This window comes from Myodes glareolus, chromosome 14, assembly GCF_982192425.1.
Source record: "Myodes glareolus chromosome 14, mMyoGla1.1, whole genome shotgun sequence".
NCBI classification, from domain to species: domain Eukaryota; kingdom Metazoa; phylum Chordata; class Mammalia; order Rodentia; family Cricetidae; genus Myodes; species Myodes glareolus.
The window spans coordinates 15,168,364-15,189,101 of NC_142039.1; the positions used below are offsets into that span (position 1 = coordinate 15,168,364).

The window sequence follows — 20,738 nt, forward strand, 5'->3', positions numbered from 1 at the left end:
ATCTCTCTATGGCACATCCTAGCAAACAGCAAAAAACTGTGTTAAACTCTCTTTTCCTTTGTTTAAGTCCTCTCAGGTTTTTAAGTGGAATTAGTGACCATGTTGGGTGCCACTCTGTAAAAGGAGCTGCAGGCTGTGTTCCCGCCTGGATCCCAGCTAGCTCCCCTCCCTCCCCCCCCCCCCAATAATTACACGAAAACTGTATTCATTTAAATACTGCCTGGCCCAGTCAGGGAGACCAGGAAATGAAAGCACAGTCTCCGTTTAGATAATTTGCCTTCAATGTGACAAGCTAGCCATTTGGTCTGGCTGCTTGGCAGTATGCTGTAAAAACGGAACATGCAGAATTCACAGACAAATGACTACTGAGCTTGCTGAAAGAACGTGGGAGAGTCATTCAGGGTTCCTGTTCCACCAAAGAAAATGCGAGACATTTGGCAGGACATAGAAGAAAGTGACTGACAAACTGCCAATGTAGGCAGAACAGATCTTCAAATGTCCTGCTTCCTTGAATAGACTGTCAGATATTATGGGCCTATAGGCTGTGTACAGATGCCCCAACATTACAAAAGAACTTTGGATGATTGTCCAGGTAGTGAGATGCTTCTGTCATTTCAAGAACTTTGGAAGTTGCTCACAATTCACTTTCTATTTAAAGTGAAAAGGTTAGTATACAAAAAGAAAAACTCAGTCACAGTTTTAAAGTGTTAATAAACTCAATTACAAGAAATATGCAAGGTGTTACTGGAGACACTGATTCCTTTGCAGCTGCTAACACATTTTACAAAAGATGGAGTTTGCATTGGTCAGCTTACCAACATAGAAATGCAATACCCGGATCAATTAATTTATAAAAAGAATATATTTATTTCATTTCACAGTTTGGACGTGGACATTTCAGCCCCTGATTAAATTATCTTATTGCTTTCTTCCTCTGACAATTGAGACGATGGTAGAAAGAGCTCAGAGGCGAGCAAACTGCTCACCTCATAAACCAGAAAGGAAAAGAAGAGAGAGAAGAACCAAGAGGCTGCAATACCCAGAGAGGGAGGATGTACTGGGTCATCTAAGGGCCTCCAATGACACTTAATATACTCAGGTCCTTAGTATCTCTCAAAGGTGCCTACTTGTGTACCAAGTCCTCATCACGTGGACCTCTGGTTGAAACATATCCAAACCACAGACAGGTCTTAGCATTCTAAAAGCATTTCATCCTTGAAAGTATCCCTGCAGCATTCTGTCCTAGGATGCATATGTTACTGTATCCTTCACTCTTTCATTGTGAGTCTATTTGTAGCATCTAATTTTGCATTGAGTCCTTAATGTGCTGTTCTCCATGTGTTCATAGTTTAATTTTCTACTCCTTTCCCCCTTATTATGTTAGCTGACCTTCATGTATTGATGGATGGGAACCACTATCCACACAAAATTCACGGTAATTACTGCTCTGAGTGTTAATCAGTATTTATTCTCATTTTATTAGTAATGATGTTATACTGGGATACAGAAATGTGTGAATTGATAACAGGGCTCCAAAAAAGCCTTTGAAACAGTTGCCATAAATCCAAGTAAATACAGCTAGCTTCTTTTAAAAATTCCTTGCTAAAATAAACAAATAAAAGTTGCTAAGGCAGTTTTTCAGTTACAATGACAGAGCATGAAGAATAAAGAAATGTGGTATTCTGTCTACAATTTGTGGGTGAAGATCATTCTAAGAGCCCCAAATGCATTTTTATTTTGTGTGCTTTGCTTCAAAAGAATGTCTCAGAGCCCTGACTTAGAATAGCTATGGTTCTTTTTCTTTTCCTTGGAGATGCTAGATAAATGCTTTCAGCAGACAGAAGTAGTTTTTCCAATGACCTCAGACCATATTCTGATAAATAGGTTACCAAGAAGTGTTGAAGGGATGCACAGGGCCCCTTGTTCTATCACGTCTGCCCCACGTGCTTACACCCGAAATAACATAGAAACTGTATTCATCTAAACACTGCCTAGCCCATTAGTTCTAGCCTCTTATTGGCTAACTCTCACAAGTTGATTCAACCCATTTCTAGTAATCATGAGGTCGTGGTTTACTGGGAAAGATTCAGCATGTCTGACCTGGCAGCTCCATGACAGCTCTCTCTGCCCTTCTTCCCAGCATTCAGTTCTGTCTACTCCACCTGAGTGCTGCCTTATCAAAAGGCCAAAGCCGTTTCTTTTTTTCCTTTTCTTTTTTTTATTGCTATATAAGTAATACCATTCAAAATTTCGACTTCCTCCCTGTTGGCTGCACTTTTCTGTGAATTCCCACACCTCGGAGCAGGCGTGCGCTTTCCCAAACCGAGTCGACGAGAATGGATTAATATCCTAAGGGTTGAAACACATAGACACAAGGAGACCTGCTCATTCACCAAAGAGTAAATGGCAACTTTATTAAACTCAAGTTGGGTATATATGCTAGTGGGCAAGGGGGCAAAAGGGCAAAGCCCCCTCCCATCAGAAGCAGTGGAAGAGGATGACAGGTGCCTGGCACCCAAGGCCAGAAGCAGCTGCAGGAGGCAAGCGTGGCAGGCATATAGGGCCCACGGCTGGAACCTTGTTTCCAGGTGGAATTACCATAACAAAAGAGGGCCAAGTTCTTTCTAAGCTAAACCCTCAGGCCGGTGCAAGTGCAGAAAAGCCAGGGAGCCAGAGGTCAAATGGCCCTGCAAATCGCCATGAACAAAAAGGGGGAAAGACCTATGTACCTACACCTCCCCCCTCCAATTTCCCTCCCACTCCCCCCTCCCTCCCCCTCCCTTTCCTGTCCTAAGAGAAGTCAGGGTACCCTGCCCTGTGGGAAGTCCAAGGCCCTCCCCCCTCCACCCAGGTCTAGGAAGGTGAGCATCCAAACAGACTAGGATCCCCAAAAGCCAGTACATGCAGTAAGATCAAATCTCAGTGCCATTATCATTGGCTTCTCAGTCCGCCCTCATTGTCAGCCACATTAAGAGAGTCCAGTTTGATCACATGCTCATTCAGTCCCAGTCCAGCTGGCCTTGGTGAGCTCCCCATTAGATCAGGCACACTGTCTCAGTGGGTGGACCAATCTCTTGCGGTCCTGACTTCCTTGCTCATCTTTTTCTCCTTCTGGTCTTCATCTGGACTTTGGGAGCTCAGTACAGTGCTCCAGTGTGGGTCTCTATCTCTATCTCCATCCATCGCCAGATGAAGGTTCTATGGTGATATTCAAGATATTCATCACTGTGGCTATGGGACAGGGCCAGTTCAGGCACCCTCTCCTCTATTGCCCAAGGACCTAGCTGGGGACATCCCCTTGGACACCTGGGAACTCCTCTAGAGCCAAGTCTCTTGCTAACCCTAAAATGGCTCCCTTAATTAAGATATCTTCTTCCCTGCTCCCATATTCACCCTACCTCCATCTCAACCATCACACCTCCCAAGTTCTCCCCAATCCTCCCCTTTTCCCTTCTATCTCCCCTTCTGCCCTTCCTTCCACCACACCCCCACTTCCACGCTCCCAACTTTTGCCTGGTGATCTTGTCTGCTTCCAATTTCCATTAGGAAAAATATATGTTTTTCTTTGGGTTCACCTTATTATTTAGCTTCTCTAGGATTGTGAACTATAGGCTCAATGTCCTTTGTTTATGACTAGATTCCACTAATGAGTGAGTACATATCATATCCATCATTTTGGGTCTGTGCTATCTCACTCAGTATAGTGTTTTCTATTTCCATCCATTTGCATGCAAAATTCAAGATGTCATTGTTTTTTACCACTGAGTAGAACTCTAATGTGTATCTGTGCCACACTTTGTTTATCCATTCTTCCATTGAGGGGCACTGAGGTTGTTTCCAGGTTCTGGCTATTACAAATAGTGCTGCTATGAACATAGTTGAACAAATGCTTTTGTAGTATGATTGGGCATCTCTTAGGTATATTCCCAAGAGTGGAATTGCTGGGTCCTGAGGTAAGTTGACTCCCAGTTTCCCAAGAAACCACCACACTGATTTCCAAAGTGGTTGCACAAGTTTGCATTCCCATCAGCAATGGATGAGTTTTCCCCACACTCCACTTCCTCTCCAGCATAGGTTATCATTGGTCTTTTTGATTTTAGCCATTCTGACTGGTATAAGATGGTATCTCAAAGTTTTTTTTTTTTATTTTCATTTCCCTGGTGGCTAAGGAGGTTGAACATGACCTTAAGTATCTTTTGGCCATTTGAACTTCTTCTGTTGAGAATTCTCTGTTCAGTTCAGTACCCCATTTTTAATTGGGTTATTCAGAATTTTAATGTCTACTTTCTTGAGTTCTTTATCTATTTTGGAGGTCAGGCCTTTGTCTGATGCAGAGTTGGTGAAAATCATCTCCCATTCAGTAGGTTACCTTTTTGTCTTAATGACAGTGTCCTTTGCTTTTCAGAAGCTTCTCAGTTTCAGGAGGTCCTATTTATTCATTGTTGCTCTTATTGTCTGTGTTACTGGGCTTCTATGTAGGAAGTCGTCTCCTGTGTTCATGTGTTGCAGACTACTTCCCACTTTCTCTTCTATCAGGTTCAGTGTGGTCAGATGTATATTGAGGTCTTTAAACCATTTGGACTTGAGTTTTGGGCATGTTGATAGATATGGATCTCTTTTCATTCTTCTACAGGTTGACACCTAGTTATGCCAGCACCATTTGTTAAAGATGCTTTCTTTCTTCCATTGTATAATTTTAGCTCCGTTGTCGAAAATCAGATGTTCGTAGTTTTGTCGATTAATATCCGGGTCTTCCATTTGATTCCATTGTTCAACATCTCGGTTTTTATGCCATCACTGTAGCTCTGTAATAGAGTTTGAAGTCAGGGATGGTCATGCCTCTGGAAGTACTTTTATTATATAGGATTGTTTTGGCTATCCTGGGTTTTTTGTTTTTCCATATACAATTGATTATTATTCTCTCAAGGTCTGTGAAGTATTTTGTTGGGATTTTGATGGGGATTGCATTGATTTTATAGATTGCCTTTGGTAGATTGCCATTTTTACTATGTTGATCTTACCAATCCAAGAGCATGGCAGTTCCTTCCATTTTCTGGTATCCTCTTTAATTTCTTTCTTCAAAGACTTAAAGTTCTTGTTAAATAGATCTTTTCTTCCTTGGCAAGATACTTTATGCTATTTGTGGCTATCATGAAAGGTGTTGTTTCTTTGATTACTCTCTCTGCTCCTTTATTCTTTGTATATGAGGGCTACCGATATTTTGAGTTTATCTTGAGTCCTGCCACATTACTGAAGGTGTTTATCAGCTGTAGGAGTTCTTTGGTAGAGTTTTTGGGGTTGCTTATGGACACTATCATATCATCTGCAAGTAATGAAAGTTTGACTTCTTCCTTTCCAATTCAACTCCCCTTGTTCTCCTTATGTTGTCTTATTGCTATTACTAAAATTTCAAGTGTTATATTGAAGAGTTATGAAGAGAGTGGACAGCCTTGTCTTGTTCCTGATTTTAGTGGAATGGCTTTAAGTTTCTCTCCATTTAATTTGATATTGACTGTCGGCTTGCCGTATATTGCTTTTATTATATTTAGGTATGAACCTTGTATCCCTAATCTCTCCAAGACCTTTATCAGAAAGAGGTGTTGAATTTTGTCAAATGCTTTTTCAGCATCTACTGAAATGTTCATATGGTTTTTTCTTTCAGTTTATTTATATGATGGATTACATTGATAGATTTTCCTGTGTTGAACCAGCCCTGCATCTCTGGGGTGAAGCCTACTAGATCATAATGCATAATTTTTTGATGTGTTCTTGGATTCGGTTTGCCAGTATTTTATTGAGAATTTTTATGTTGATGTTCATGAATGAGTTTGGTCGTAATTCTCTTTCTTGGTTGAGTCTTTATGTGGTTTTGGTATCAGGGTAACTGTAGCTTCATAAAAAGAGTTTGACAATGACTCTTCTGTTTCTATTTTGTGAAACACATTAAGGAGTATAGGTATTAGCTCTTCTTGAATGTTCTGGTAGAATTCTGCATGAAAACCATCTGATCCTGGGCTTTTTTGGTTGGGAGGTTTTTGATGACAGCTTCGATTTCCTTGTGACTTCTAGGTCTATTTAAATTGTTGACCTGGTCTTGATTTAATTTTGGTATATGGTACCTATCTAAAAAATGTCCATTTCTTTTACATTTTCCAATTTTGTGGCATACAGGCATTTGTAATAAGATCTAATGATTCTCTGAATTTCCTCAGTGTCTGTGTTTATGCCCCCCTCTTCATTTCTGATCTTGTTAATTTGTGTGTTCTCTCTCTGCCAGTTGATTAGTTTCGGTAGGGGTTTGTCAATCTTGATTTTTCTCAAAGAACCAGCTCTTTGTTTCATTGATTCTTTGAATTGCTTTCTGTGTTTCTATTTTGTTGATTTCTGCCCTCAGTTTGATTATTTCCAGTCTTCTACTCCTTCTGGGTGAGTATGCTTCTTTTTTTTTCTAGAGCTTTCAGGTGTGCTGTTAAGTCACTAATATGAGCTTGCTCCATTTTCTTTATGTGGGCACTTAGTGCTATGAACTTTCCTCTTAGCACTGCTTTCATAGTGTCCCATAGGTTTGGGTATGTTGTGTCTTTATTTTCATTGATTTCAAGGAAGACTTTAATTTCTTTATTTATTCCTTGACCCAGAGGTGGTTCAGTAGTTGACTCTGAAGTTTCCATGAGTTTGTAGGCTTTCTGGGGATAGAAATATTGTTGAATTCTAACTTTATTCCATGGTGATCCGATAGTACACAGGTGGTTACTACAATTTTTTTGTATCTGTGGATGTTTGCTTTGTTGCCAATTATGTGATCAATTTTCGAGAAGGTTCCGTGAGATGCTGAGAAGAAGGTATATTCTTTCCTGTTTGGGTGGAATGTTCTATAGATGTCTGTTGAGTCCTTTTGGTTCATTACATCTGTTAGTTCTCTTAATACTCTGTTAAGTTTCTCTCTGGTTGACCCGTCCATTGGTGACAGAGGAGTGTTGAAATCTTCTACTATTAGAGTGTGGGGTTTGATGTGTGCTTTGAGTTCTAGTAATATTTCTTTTACATATGTGGGTGCTTTTATATTAGAGGCATAGATATTCAGGATTGAGACTTCATCCTGATGAATTGTTCCTGTTAAGAGTATAAAGTGTCCTTCTCCATCTCTTCTGTTTGATTTTAGTTTGAAGTCAATTTTGTTAGATATTAGTATAGCTACACCCGCTTGTTTCTTAGGTCCATTTGATTGGAAAACCTTTTCCCAACCCTTAATTCTGAGGTAGTGTCTGTCTTTGAGGTTGAGGTGTGTTTCTTGTAAACAGCAGAATGTTGGATCCTGTTTTCGTATCCATTCTTTTAACCTGTGCCTTTTTATAGTTAAATTGTGTTCATTGATATTAAGTGGTACTAATGACCAGTGGTTGTTAACTCCTGATATTATTTTTTTTTGTTGGTAGTGTTTATGTGTTTTCCTTCTTTGAGTTGTGCTGGTGGAGGGTTGTCAGATGTCTGTGTTATTATGGGTGTTGTTGGCTTCCTTGTGTTGTGGTTTTCCTTCTAGTACTGTAAGCCTGGGTTTGTGGCTACGTATTGTTTAAATCTGTTTTTGTCCTGGAATATCTTGTTTTCTCCATCAATGGTGAATGCAAGCTTTGAGGGGTATAATAGTCTGGGTTTGCATCCATGGTCTCTCAGTGTCTGCAGCACATCTATTCAAGACCTTCTGGCTTTCATAATTTAGATTGAGAGGTCAGGTGTAATTCTGATAGGTTTACCTTTACATGTTACTTGACCTTTTTCCTTTGCAGCTCTTAATATTCTTTCTTTATTCTGTATGTTTTGTGTTTTGATTATTATATGGTGAGAGGATGTTCTTTTTTGAGCCAGTCTATTTGGTGTTCTGTATGCTTCTTGTACCATCATAGGAACATCCTTCTTTTGGTTGGTAAAGTTTTCTTCTATAATTTTGTGGAATATATTTTTTAGGCCTTTGAGCTGTAATTCTTCTCTATCTCTGCCCCTATTATTTTTAGGTTTGATCTTTTTGTGGTGTCCCAGATTTCCTGGATGTTTTGTGTTAAGAATTTGTTGGATTTGCTGTTTTCTTTAATCAATGAGTTTATTTCCTCTATAGCATCTTCAGCGTCTGAGATTCTTTCTTCTATCTCTTTTATTCTGTTGGTTATACTTGTCTCTGTAGTTCCTGTTCATTTACCCAGATTTTCCATATCCAGCCATCCCTCGGTTTGTGTTTTCTTCATTACCTCCATTTCAGTTTTTAAGTCTTGAACTGTTTCCATGACCTGTTTGAATGCTTTCTCTTGGTTTTCCTGGGTATCTTTGATTTATTCATTTCTTCTAACTTTTTGTTTGTCTTTTTATCCATTTCTTTAAAGCATTTTTTTCACATCCTGTTTAGGGGCCTCTATTATTTTCATAATGTTACATTTAAAGTCAATTTCTTCTACTTCTTCTTCTGGAATTGGGTGTTCAAGTGTTCTTGCTGCGTGTTCACTGGATTCTGGTGTTGTTATGTTGCTTTTCAGGTTGTTGGAGGAATATTTGCATTGGCACCTGCCCATCTCTTCCTTCAAATGAAGCCAGGAGAGTCTTGGCATCTTGGTCCATTTTTTTTGCTGTGACTAACTGTGCACTTGGGGAATTTTCTTGGATGTCCTCTCTTAGTACCTCTCGGCAGTGGCGCTGGCTGTGCTTGTGGACCTAAGGACCCTGCAGATGGAAAGGAATGCCCTCTGGATGGATCTCCTCAGTGCAGGACAAGGAACTCTTCCTGGGCCAAGGACTTCGCAGACAATAGAGCAGGCTTGGAAGAGGCAGGGTCATGTGGAACAAAGAAGCCCCTGCAGCAGGAGCTGGAGGGGCCCTGTACTCTGTTCCCAGACTGTCCGGCCAGGCAGGCACACACCTACCCATCCGGATGGATCTCCTCAGACCTCGCAGACAAATGGGTGGACTTGCGGGTGGGTGCAGGGTCATGAGGAACGAAGAAGCCCCTGCAGCAGGAGCTGGAGGGGCCCTGTACTTTGTTCCCAGACTGTCCAGCAGGGCAGGCACACACCTACCCCTCCGAATGGATCTCCTCAGTGGAGGAGCAGAAACTCTTCCTGGGTCAAGGACCTCACAGACAAAAGGGCAGGCCAAGGCAGTTTCTTTATTCAACCAATGAAAGCAACACATAGATGGAAGAACCTCCTACACCATATAAAGAATTCTGTATTCTGTCAATTATGTTTCAAACAAACACTGTTTGGCCAGTAGCCAGGTGGGACAACCAGACAGGAAGTAGAGGTGGGGAAATGAGAATAGGAGTATTCTGGGAAGAAAGAAGCTGTCTCCCCTGTCTATGCAGACCACCAAAGAAGCAGGATGCAACCCCTCCACCCAAAATGATACTGAGCCTTGTGGCTAACATAGATAAGAATAATGGGTTACTATATGTTATAAGAGCTAATATGAAGCCTGAGCTAATGGACCAATCAGTTAATAATCTTACGGAGAACTCTGTGTGATTTTCTTTGTGATTGCCAGATGTGGGAAATGGGCAGGACAGAAACCTGAACAAGCCCAGCCCTCTTGTTACAAAGAATGTTATACTTATATCCAGGTACAGGCCTTCAAGTCATGTATGTGACCAACAATCGCTCCTGAAAATCAATAAAAGCAGTAGTTGTGACAATGGTGATGGGGCTGTAGGATAACAACATGGTTGCTTGCCTTGGAGTACTGAGCTGTTAGATGTGAAAATTGCCTTCCAAATGAACTGTTTGATTAGTTAGTCTGTTTATCCCCCGGTAGCAACAAAGATGCTAAGGTTTCAATAAGATGCTTCATTGCTCATGTCCAAACCCTCTGTGCTAAAGAAAATCCACGTGATGCTTTATTTTTTTGAGAATGAAGCAGCCTCTAGTTTTCAAATATTGGGCTAAGAAATGAAACTGGGAGGGATTTTGAGTTTGGTCTTAGATACCAACCGCTGTGAAGACTTTACTGAGGCTTTTAACCACGTTGCATATTGGTCTTGTTATACATGTGATACACATGACATTGCTGAACAGTTCCTGAGGGTGTGCAATTAGCTGACATTATGAAATGACTTAAAGACAGGTGCCATGTGAGAGCTGAGTGTTTAATGTAAATCAACAGGGAGCTGATGGGCCCCGCATCTGAGTGCAATGCATGAGACACACAAATATCTGAAAGAGATAACAGTGACACTTGGAATATAAAAATAAAAGTTCTAAACTCTGGCAACTAATCCAGAGCTCTCAGGGCATCCAGGTAACCAATTACATAACTTTTTCCTTCGACACACACTGTAACAAGCCAGAAATTTTGTTTTGATCCTTCTTTTCGGTAGTTTGGACCCAACCACAGAAGGAAGAGTAAAAATTATCCAATTATCCATCATAAGCACCATGCACCATAACAACCCTTCAAAGCAAATATTCAAGAGAAATTGAAGGAGGACTGGGAAACATAGCCGAGAGATAGACTAGGCATGCCCAATATAAAAGGAGAGCAATGGCTTCTTATTTTCTTCTTAAAGAATTACTTAATTTATTTTCCGTGAATGAGTTTCGGTTGCATGAATGTAAATGTGCTGAATACATATACTCACAGAGGACAAAAAGATGCCAGATGTCCTGAACATGGACTGATGGTTATGATCCCTACCATGTGGATGCTGGGGACAGACCCTGGATCTGTGAGAGGGTAGCAAGTGCTCTTAACGCTGACCCATCCCTGTAGGTATCACCCCACCCCCATTTTTGAGACAAGATTTTCCTGTGCAGCCCTAGCTTTCATGGAACTCATTCTGTAGAGCAGACTGGCCTCAAACTCAGAGAACCACTTTCCTCTGCCTCTCAAGTGCTCGATTTAAAAGTGTGTACCATTGGAACCCTAGCTAATTGTCTTAAGTTTATCTCTGTGTACGTGTGGTATACATGTGTGTATGATGGTTAGAGTGTGAATGTGGGCACAAACCTGCCATGGTACACATGTGGAGGTCAGAGGAGATCCAGTTCCAGTTGCCACCCTTCATTTTGAAGCAGGGTCCCTTGCTCATTTCTGTTTATTCTGTGCTAGCTAACCAGTGAGATCATAGGCCTTTCCTCTGCCTGTATCCTATTTGACCTTTGGAGCCATGGCATCATAGGTGAGTGCAGCTGTATGTAGCTTTATTTGGATGTTCTGGGGTTGAACACAGACACTTAGGACTGTATAGTAAATGTTGTGTGTGTATTGCAGACCTGAAAGCTCGGGAAGCTGTTTTTAGTCATTAACATATACTACATGTTGGATATGAAGTGTTTCTGAAAAGGTCTTTATTGAAAGCTTGGTTCTGAGCGGGTGGATCTGATCACAGAGAGGGGATTGAATGGTGACAGATCACGAGACTGATCCACTAATGGTGTCATAAGTTAGGGACATTATTGAAAGCTGAGAGAAAACTCCTGAGGTGCCAATGTCTTTTATACTTAAGTCTTAGGTCACCAGCAATGTCAAAGTTAGATTGTTTGGTGACCTTCTTCAATGTTTCCATTTTTCTCTGTTTCCAGGAAGCTTTGAATTAAACAGTGCTGGTCCATGATGTGCAACACTGCATATCCTCTACTGCAGGCCTAAAACTATGGGGCCAGGGAACCATGGACTACAATCCCAGCAACTGTGAGTCATGAAACTCTTCCTGTATGAAGGCTTATTTGTCTTAGCTATGCGTCATGAATTTCTAACATGATACATTAACAACTGCAACACACTGAGTCTGTGTTGGCTGAGGAAGGACATTATACGTATAGTTCCCAGACCCTTGAGGTAATAACTTCTTGTTGCGTTGTCTCTGACAGAAGAAGGAAAGAAGTGGAACAACCCATAGGTCAGTGTTATCCTCAGAGAAGCACCATTTGCACAGCTCATTTATTAGGACAGTTAGCAGTTAACTTGTTTGATCTAAGAGTCCCTTCCTGTCTTCTTCCTCATTTGTGATTTAAAAATGATCAGGATCATTACAAAATATAATTCTGCATAGACTGCTTGACAAAACATGTGGGAAGCACTATTTTATTTTCAGTACCATCAAAATATGGTTAGAATCTGAGTCCACATTTGAGAACTTTTGTTACAGTGGTCAGATGCTCAAAAGAAATCCCACACTAGCTCAAATTTGAGAACTAGTCATTTATTAAGGGGTAAACTCACAAATCCGAATACTCCGCTTAACTGGTAGAATAATGTGATCCAAAGGAGCAGCTGGCAGAAGAAGAGCAGGGGGAGGAGAACAAAGGGACTGACACCTGACTTGGCTACCACGGAAATAGTATAGAAGGCCACGCCCAGTGGGCGGGTAATTACAAGTTGTACTACTTCCTACAGCAACCTTTCCTATGGGGCTGCATGAGGTCCTGTTGATAAGCCCCTGCGATCTCAGCAGGTGACTGTGTATGACTGTGTGCCAGGCCTTCCCATGAAAACACTGTGAAATGTACAGATGTTCTGTGTGGAACCCCAAGGGACGATGTGAGGTCTCTGGAAGTCTGCATCACCTCCATGTGTCACGAGAGGTCTCTGGGTATGGAGAAAGTCTGTATGATTGTCCTTCTGAAGGTGCTGTGTGAAGGTCTGGAAGGCAGAGGGGTGTCACTGTGAGGGAGTGCTGTGTGCCACCCTGAAGCCACCAAGTGACATCTCTACTTAGGTCTCTGGAGAGTTTCTGAGGTCTCCCTTACTGTCTCTATCAAAAGTATCTTTGAAAACTCTGTGTGGACTCTGAAGTTTGTTCTTTTTTGCATGTTATAAGATGTACCAATCATCAGAAGTCTCTTTGGCGGTCATTGTCATGGCTTCATTATTGATTTTTGTGGGGGTATTTCTGTGAAATTAAAAAACTCTGTGGTGACATCTCTCTGTGTGGGTCTTAGTAGAGGTCTGCCTTGGGTTTCTGTGTGCATGTCTGTGGAGGGCTGAGAGGGTTTCTGCTGAAGTGTGCTGGAGCAGACCCCATGTCCATGCCCTTGATGACACCTTCTAGAAGCACATTTTCTACCAGGGAATAAGTGACGCTGCTGGAGCTGTTTCCTGTTGCCTTCTGTGAGGAACAGTGCAGGCCACCCTGGGAATAGGCTGCTCTTGTATGCAGTTGCATGCAGTTATGCCCATGTGTTTCCTAAGATACAGAGACTGGGGCAAAGAAAAATGGAAAGGTAGCTGAGCAATGCTCAGAAAGGGACCCTTTTTTGCTGGTGTAGCGCCGCATTTTAGACAAGTCCCTTCTGCTGTGTGAACCAGCACTATGAGATGGCCTGTTCTGCTGGTCTCATGGGAAGGCAAGGGCTGGAGGCCTAGAAGGCCTTGCTGTGTGAGCAGAGTATCCTCTCAACCATTTCCAGGTCCTCTCTTTTCCCTTGAGAGTAATGCTAGCACAACGTGCATGTGAAGGCCACCAGGCTGTGTGGGACATTCAGAATTCCTAACTTCTGGCCTTTCCGCCAGCTCATCTCTAGATCTCAGAAGGGAAGAACATGCAGATTGCTGGATGTGCTGTTGGGAAGCTACCCTCTATTTGCAAAAAGTCAAGGGCTTATCAGCCAGGACACAAAGCTGAGAGTCGGTCCTGAGCAGCTTATTCATGGCCCCGACAAGTGGCTGAAAGAAAGGGCCTCATGACCTCTGTTGGATTCATTCCAGAGGAGAAACTGGGGTTCCACCATAGGTGTGAAAGCAAACTTACACAAAGAAACACCCAAAGCTCCATCCAGCAAGTCGGCATGTGTACCACCACAGGATTACTAGGGTACAATCTAAGAAGAATCACGGAAACACTGTGTTAGCCAAGCCAACCCTATGGTACACAGCCAACTTTCCACAGACAACTGGGTGCCCCATGATCATCCTATGTGCAGAGAACCTGTGTTCTGAGCTGTCCTGTATCATCACACGGTACAGGCACCATGTATCACAGAGATCCCTATGCACTCTCCAGGGCACTGCCTCTGCAGAAATGTACTATCTGGAAAAGCAAGCACTTTACCCAATTTAAATTAAATAAACACAACTATCCAGGAGAACAATATGACTTTTGAGTCCACCCCATAGAGCCTCGTGGGTGGAGCCTAACACAGTGATACGGTTCTGGAATCTTGAACAGGCAACCCGGAGGAATTCAGGCCCAGAAAATAATGTCTATGAGTCACAGGAATGAGGGTTTTTTTTTAAAAAAAAAAAATGTGCAAAGGGAGATCAGTATGGAATTCAACCTGCCAAGTAGCAGGGACAGCAGGGAGCTGGAACAGGCAGAGAAGAAAGAGTCCTGTGGGTGGGCATTCCCCATGGAAGCTCTGGAGACGGGTAACTCTCAAATCAATGAATCGCCAGAGAAAAGAAACGTCTATCCAGTTCTATAATTATTTCCCAGGATTCAGAAGACTCAGGCCTGAGCTCCTCTCACTGCTCAGCCGCTGACATTGTCCTCAGGACTGTGCCAATGGAAAGTCCCTTCAAGATAAAGGGCTCCTCCAGTCCATGGTAAAAAGACTGGGCTGAGGTTAGGTGTGTGGCTCTGACCCCCATGTCAACAGTCTGTACTGGAGGGGCAGGAGATTCACATGCATGAAAATTTTAGGGCATCCTCACATTACATGGCCACCTGCCTTGACTCTAAATTGTGTATTTTCTACCTCCTCCTTTGGATTGTCATGCCCATGGTCAAATGAGCACTGTATATACAGTGGATCAAAAGGTATGGCAAATGACCAGGGGTCTCTGCCTGGCCACCATTCTGGCATTGTAGGCAGAGATAGGACAGGGTGACACTGCTTTGTCATCCAGGCTGAGCTGGCAGGGACTGGAGAACTCAGTTGGTTGCCAGTCTCCAATGAGTTGAGTAGGTGGTCTCTAAAGTCCCTGGGTACTTTGTGCCATGGCAGGATACTCAGATGTGACTATTCTCCTGCTTTGAACTCACGGATAACACACGACTGTTCTGATGACTCTGCCTACTTGGGTGAACACCGGGCTGGCGCTCTGGTGCCGCTGTACACCGCTACACAAAGGTCAGGTTAGAGCAAATCAGGAGAAAATCATGGTGACAAAAGAAGCCTTTTATTCTGTCCCAACTTCTTTTCATGGTTATTTGACTTGGAGACTTCTACAGGCCACGTCCCTATAAGCTGTATGTCCTACCTGTGACTTCTACATTCAGTTTTTTCATTATTTGGACCAATGATATGGCTATGCCATGCTTCCTGGGGTTTTGATATCTAGGGGACTTTGCCTTTTCTTGACAGAAAGGGATGCCTGTCCTGGCAGGGTGACTAGGTTGGAGCAGGCACAGTCTTAAAGCCGGACTGAGACCCATAGAAGCCAGGATATCTGCAGCCAGCATAACAACAGGACCCACTCCTGAAAGAACTTTCCCTAATTGGAACTGAGTGGTGCTGAAGTTTTAGGAGAGAGGATGGATCACGGGCCTGGGTTTGGATTCCAGCCACTGCTGGTGATCTGAACCAGAACTGATTCTGAGTCAATTGTTTGGATTTGACAATTGATGAATCAAGGAATTCTTAGAAAGAGCTGCGGAGCTATGATAGTCTACACTTGGTTAGGGGTGTCATAGATCGTCTGTTGAATTAGATGGAGAGGTGATCTAGTGGGGACCCTGCCATGTGGACAGTAACCACAGGGGACTCATTGTGGAGAAAGAGAGGCCCCAGAATAACAGGCTCGATTTCTGCTGTAAATTGTCTGGTAAAACCTTCTGGTAAAAGAACTTCCAAGAACTTGAAAACTGCTCTCATTTGCAGTTTCTGCTCCAAACGGAGCGTGAGGTGGTGCTGGCCTGCTTCCGGCTCCACTGCTGTAGGATACGGTCCATACAGCTAAAGGCACAGTCAGACCTTTCTTTTTATTTCTAATTCCAAACTTTAAGTCGAACCCTATTCCTAACCTGAACTTCCAGCATCTCCTGGATATCAGGGTTGATAAGAGGGTTCCCCAGCCTCCATCTGCCTGAATGTGGGGTTTGTCCATAGCGAGGCCTCTTGGAAGCTGACAGAAAGATCCTCTTGCTAGGACTCACCATGTGAGGAGTTGGGGTGGCACCAGGTTTTGGCAGCTACCTGGTACCTGGAAATTTTGCCTGAGGTAGGCCTCCTTGTGTGATCTAGGCCTGGAGGGATTGAGGTGGGCCTCCTTGAGTGGTTAAGACCTGGGGTGGTTGAGGAAGGCCTCCTTGAGTGGTCAAGGCCTGGGTTGGTCTGGATGGGAGCTGACCCTTAGAGTAGGGTCTTACGTGGTTCATTTATCATGCTCCCCAGTACTAAGGACTTCTTGTGTCTTGCAGGGCTGATTTTGAGTCCTCTGCTACACGCACACACACACACACACACACACACACACACACACAAATCCTCAAACCTTTTCTTTCCCTAATTACAGTATAATTGACTCTAACTACAGTGATGGAACTTGGAGACGGTTCTGTTCCCCCTTTGTGGAGCCATATCCTCTCCTGAAACAGTCCGCTAAGGTGGACCAGATGCAGACATTTCTTTGTGGCCTAGCAAGCAGATACAACCTCAAGATAAAACATACCCAGAGGAAATAATGTCTAAGATTTTAATTTGGGGAAAGGCTTCTTTATAGATCATACTTTAATGCAATGTCCATGTCTTGGACAGTAAACTGGTGTCCCTGGGACATGTGCAACATGGGCTCTTTGCTGATGAGAGCTGGCTCGGAAGATAGGGTCTCTGGATACCCGGGCCTGCTTGATGCCATTGGGCATGCCTTCGTCAGGAGAAGGTTGACTCTGAATCTTGAGGTTTGCATAGCAAACTGTGCTAATGTTTTTTTGGTTTCCTTGGCTATGGGTCATTGATGGTACACCTTGCATTTTTCCTTCAAGCTGTCTGTCACTTTATATTTTGGGTTTAAAAACGGTATTAAAAATCTCTTCATTCTGTCTCCAAAATTTTTATTATTTTATGTGTGGGCTTGGTCAGGCTTTGTCTCTTTAAGTTGTATGTCCTGTCTGGAAGGACTTCTGAATTTATCTTTTTTGGATATTTGTGACAAAGTTATGGCTATGATGTGGTTCCTGTAATTTGTAATTCCTGAGGGCATTCCTGTCTCTTTGTACGAAAGGGGACCTGTAATCGAAGGGAGACTTTGTCACAGCGGGCTCAGTCTTGTGGCTGCACCTGCAGGTTCTGGAAGCCAGGATCTCTGCAGCAATCACAACCTCAGGGTCCCAGTCTTGGCATAACTCGCCTGTAGCACAATCCTTCAGGACAACACCAGCAGCTGAGCAGTGAGGTGTATTCAGGCCTGAGTCGTCTGCATCCTAGGGAAAGGTTTTAGATAGATTTCTACTTGCCCTCAGAAATTGATTGATTTGAAAATCAGCCATCTTCGCAGCTTCCATGGGGAGTGTCCTCTCACGAGATTCTTCCTCCTCTGTCTCCTCCAGCTTCCTGGTACCCCTGCTCCTTGACAACTGAGAAACCCCAGTGAGCTCCTGAACTGAGACCTCGTTGTCATTATGGCTTAAAGTCCCCTCCTCACTCTCCTGGAATCGGCCTGGATTGGGCTCTGGGTATTCTGCCCAAGTTCTAACAAGTGTATCCTTATGCCAGACTCTGCCCACGAGACTCTCTGGGGTAGAAACCGAAGTGACATTGTAGCCCGGGACAGTTTTAGGGGCCTCAGGGGGCACAGAGTTGTAACTAGGTGGAGCCTCTCTAAGGGGTGCTGGCTGGAGGGCAGGACAGTTCTGTGTGGACTGACATTCCACAGAGGAAGCTTTAGTCATCACGTCTCTTTCTTGCTGGATGGGTTCTCCCAGGTCACTGGCCTGTTGGATCATAGAGTCTTCTGTAGAGTCTCAGGACAGAGAGTCATTGGAGGACTGTGGAAAGGGTGAAGTTGTATCCTTCTTGATGTTTAAAATATGTATGATCTTGAGGCCTCTTAGGAGCAGGCTCCATCTGTGCCTCACCAGGTGTCTTGGATTATGTGCTTCTAGTATCTTCTGAGTGCCTGGATCTAGGAAGGAATGCCCATTAGTAGAGTTCTTGTTCACTAACTTTAACTAATCATTGAAGGATGGTTTGTCCAAACCTTCCAGATTACGCTTGGTGATTTCATGCGGGACCCACGCATGGTCTACACAGAAGTCATAGCAGACTCTCCCGGGCACCTCACTGTCACTGGTCTGCTTCCACTTACTATTTGCCTCGTTTCTCAGGGCGCTTCCTAGCTCTTTCTTTCCTGATTCCACTGGGAAAACACTTTGCACGTCACTTGTTGGGTGTCTGATGTGGCACGTTTCCCCCTCTGTCTCAGACAAGGCCTTGAGAACTCTGCCCAGGGAACCCTCTGGGGGCAGATCTTTTTCCAGAGCTCTTCCCAGGAGATTTGGAAATCCTTGTGTGGGGTCCGCAATGGTTGTAACATCTCTGGACCCTTTGATGAGACACTGTGTGAACACTCTCTGTTTTCATTTTCCTTTGCTGAGGGACATAGAGTCCTGTGATTAACTTCTGCCTGACCCAGGTCCAGAGATAGCTGGACTTTTGGGGGTTATTGACCTTGGTGTTGTGTGAGTCTCTTTTTGAAATCTTCTTCCATCTGTTCCCGTAGCTCGGGGATATTGTAATCCCCAAGGAGATGGACAGCAGGCCCTGTCCCTGCGAGTCCCAACTGTTGGAAGTCTGTTGATTTAATGCTTCCCGTTATTTTTAACCATGATTGACAAATCGCTCCTACTTTCTCTGTGTTTCTTCACAAGGTGGCCCTCTAGGTGTCGAACACTAGGTGAGACAATAAATTGGGCTCTTGAAGTTCTAGGACAGGTAGCCCCATCTTTCCTAATTGGAGCTGAATTGTACAACAGCTTTGAGAGAAAGGATGGGTCATGGGCCTTGGCTTGGATTCTAGTCTCTGATGGTGTTCAGGACCAGGCAAAGTTTGGAGTCAAAGGATCACATTTGACCAAGTGATGAAACGTGGGGTTTGGAGAACAGAGCTGTGGATGGCCTTAATGTGTAATTGGCTGTAAGTAGAGAGTCCATTAAACAAGATGGAGGGGGATCTAGTGGGGACACTGTCATGATGACAGGAGCCACTAGGGACTCACTGTGGAGCCAGGGGAGACCCCAGTAAAGCTCCTTTAAATTGTTAGCTAAGACCTTCTGGTGACAACTGCTCTGATTTAATGTCTTTGTTCCAGAAGGGGCGTGAGGTGATGTTGGCCTTCTTGCTGCTGCAGGAATGCGGCATACTGCCTGTACAGCCAGAGGAAAGATCTGATCTTCCTTTTCCTTTTTCCTTGCAAAGTTTTAGTTGGACTCTTTTGCTGATTTGAACTTCCTGCATCTCCTGTATAACAGGGCTGATGACAGAGGGCTCCCCAGCCTCTATCTGACTGTCTGTGGGGCCTGTCCAGAACGAGGCCTTGTGGATGGTAAGAGAAAGATCCTCTTGCAAGGACTCGTCAGGTGAGGAGGTAGAGCTACACAGGGTTCTGGAAGCTACCTGGTACCTGATAGGGCTTGAGAAAGGCCTACTTGCGTGTTCAGTGCCTGGGTTGGTTGAGGTAAGCCTCCTGAAGGGAACAAGACATGAAATGGTTGAGGTAGACCTGCTGAAGGGATCAAGACCTGCAATGGTTGAGGTAGGCCTGCTTAAATGGTTAAGGCCTGGGGTGGTTGAGGTAGGCCTGCTTAAATGGTCAAGATCTAGGCTGTTTCAAGTAGACCTGCTAGAGTATTTAAGGCCTGGGGTGGTCGAGGTAGGCCTCCAGGAGAGGTTAATGCCTGGGGTGGTTGGCATGGGAGAAAGCAAAACTGGCAGAGTTTGTGAGCTCTGTGAGGTCCCCAGTATTTTCGAATTAAACTCACGAACTGCCATGTTGGGATGTGGCAAGGATGGAGGACAAGCCACAGGATTCTGAGGATGAGATGGGTAGGAAGGTGCCTGTTGGGCTGGTGAATGGTGTCTTCCAGTTGTCAAGGTCTCTGGTGGCCAAGAAACACTCTCAGATAACTGTGACTCAATCGGTGAGGAAGTCAGCAGGACAGGAGGCAAGGGTTTAGAATCTTTGAGCAACAGGTGTTTGTTGCTAGGAGCAGAGGAAGTCTCTAGGGATGAATGGGTTTCCACAGACTCCCCTGTGGTCTTCCTATGTGGCAGGTGGGCTTTGGCATCATCTCGTTTGAATGCTTCACCTGAGGCATCTTGTCCTAAATGTTCGCAAATGTTGCCAAGCCTCTCCTGTATGCTGCAAGAGGCAGGAGATATGATTGCAGCCAGGAGCTCATGGGGTCAGGAGGTGGAGCAAGATGAATAGGGAGGGACCCTCGCAGCCCATCACAACCACCGTTCCACTCTCTGCTCTTTACGAGACCTTGTTATCTTAACCTCCAGGGCTGTATTCATATCCCACCATCCAGGGAGCCCTTATTCCCAGGATAACCTTATGCCCTGGTCACGGGTGATCACATAGCAGGCAATAGGAGTGAGTCAGAGAGAACTGGGGATGGCTCACCTGTGCAGAAGTGAACCCAGTACCTTGTCCTCCTTAGGTTTCTTCCTGCTGACTCTGTAAGCTGGAAATGGAGACTGGGTTATTGGTGGCTATAGGAAGGACTGGGTATCTTACCAGAGACTGGATGAACTGTCCTTCCATAGAAATCTACAGTTAAACAGGAGCTCTGATATCCATGAGCAAGGCCATGTGC

At 44.0% G+C, this 20,738-nt stretch overlaps 1 long non-coding RNA gene across 2 annotated transcripts in view; it reads left to right on the forward strand.

The window, feature by feature from the left end:
- Positions 1-20,738, forward strand: part of LOC125417664 (uncharacterized) — an 85,176-nt gene that overhangs the window by 31,287 nt on the left and 33,151 nt on the right. For both annotated transcript variants that reach the window (XR_015734812.1, XR_015734813.1), the window contains exon 4: positions 11,562-11,670. This is a non-coding gene — a long non-coding RNA (uncharacterized LOC125417664). The remainder of the gene's footprint in view (positions 1-11,561; positions 11,671-20,738) is intronic.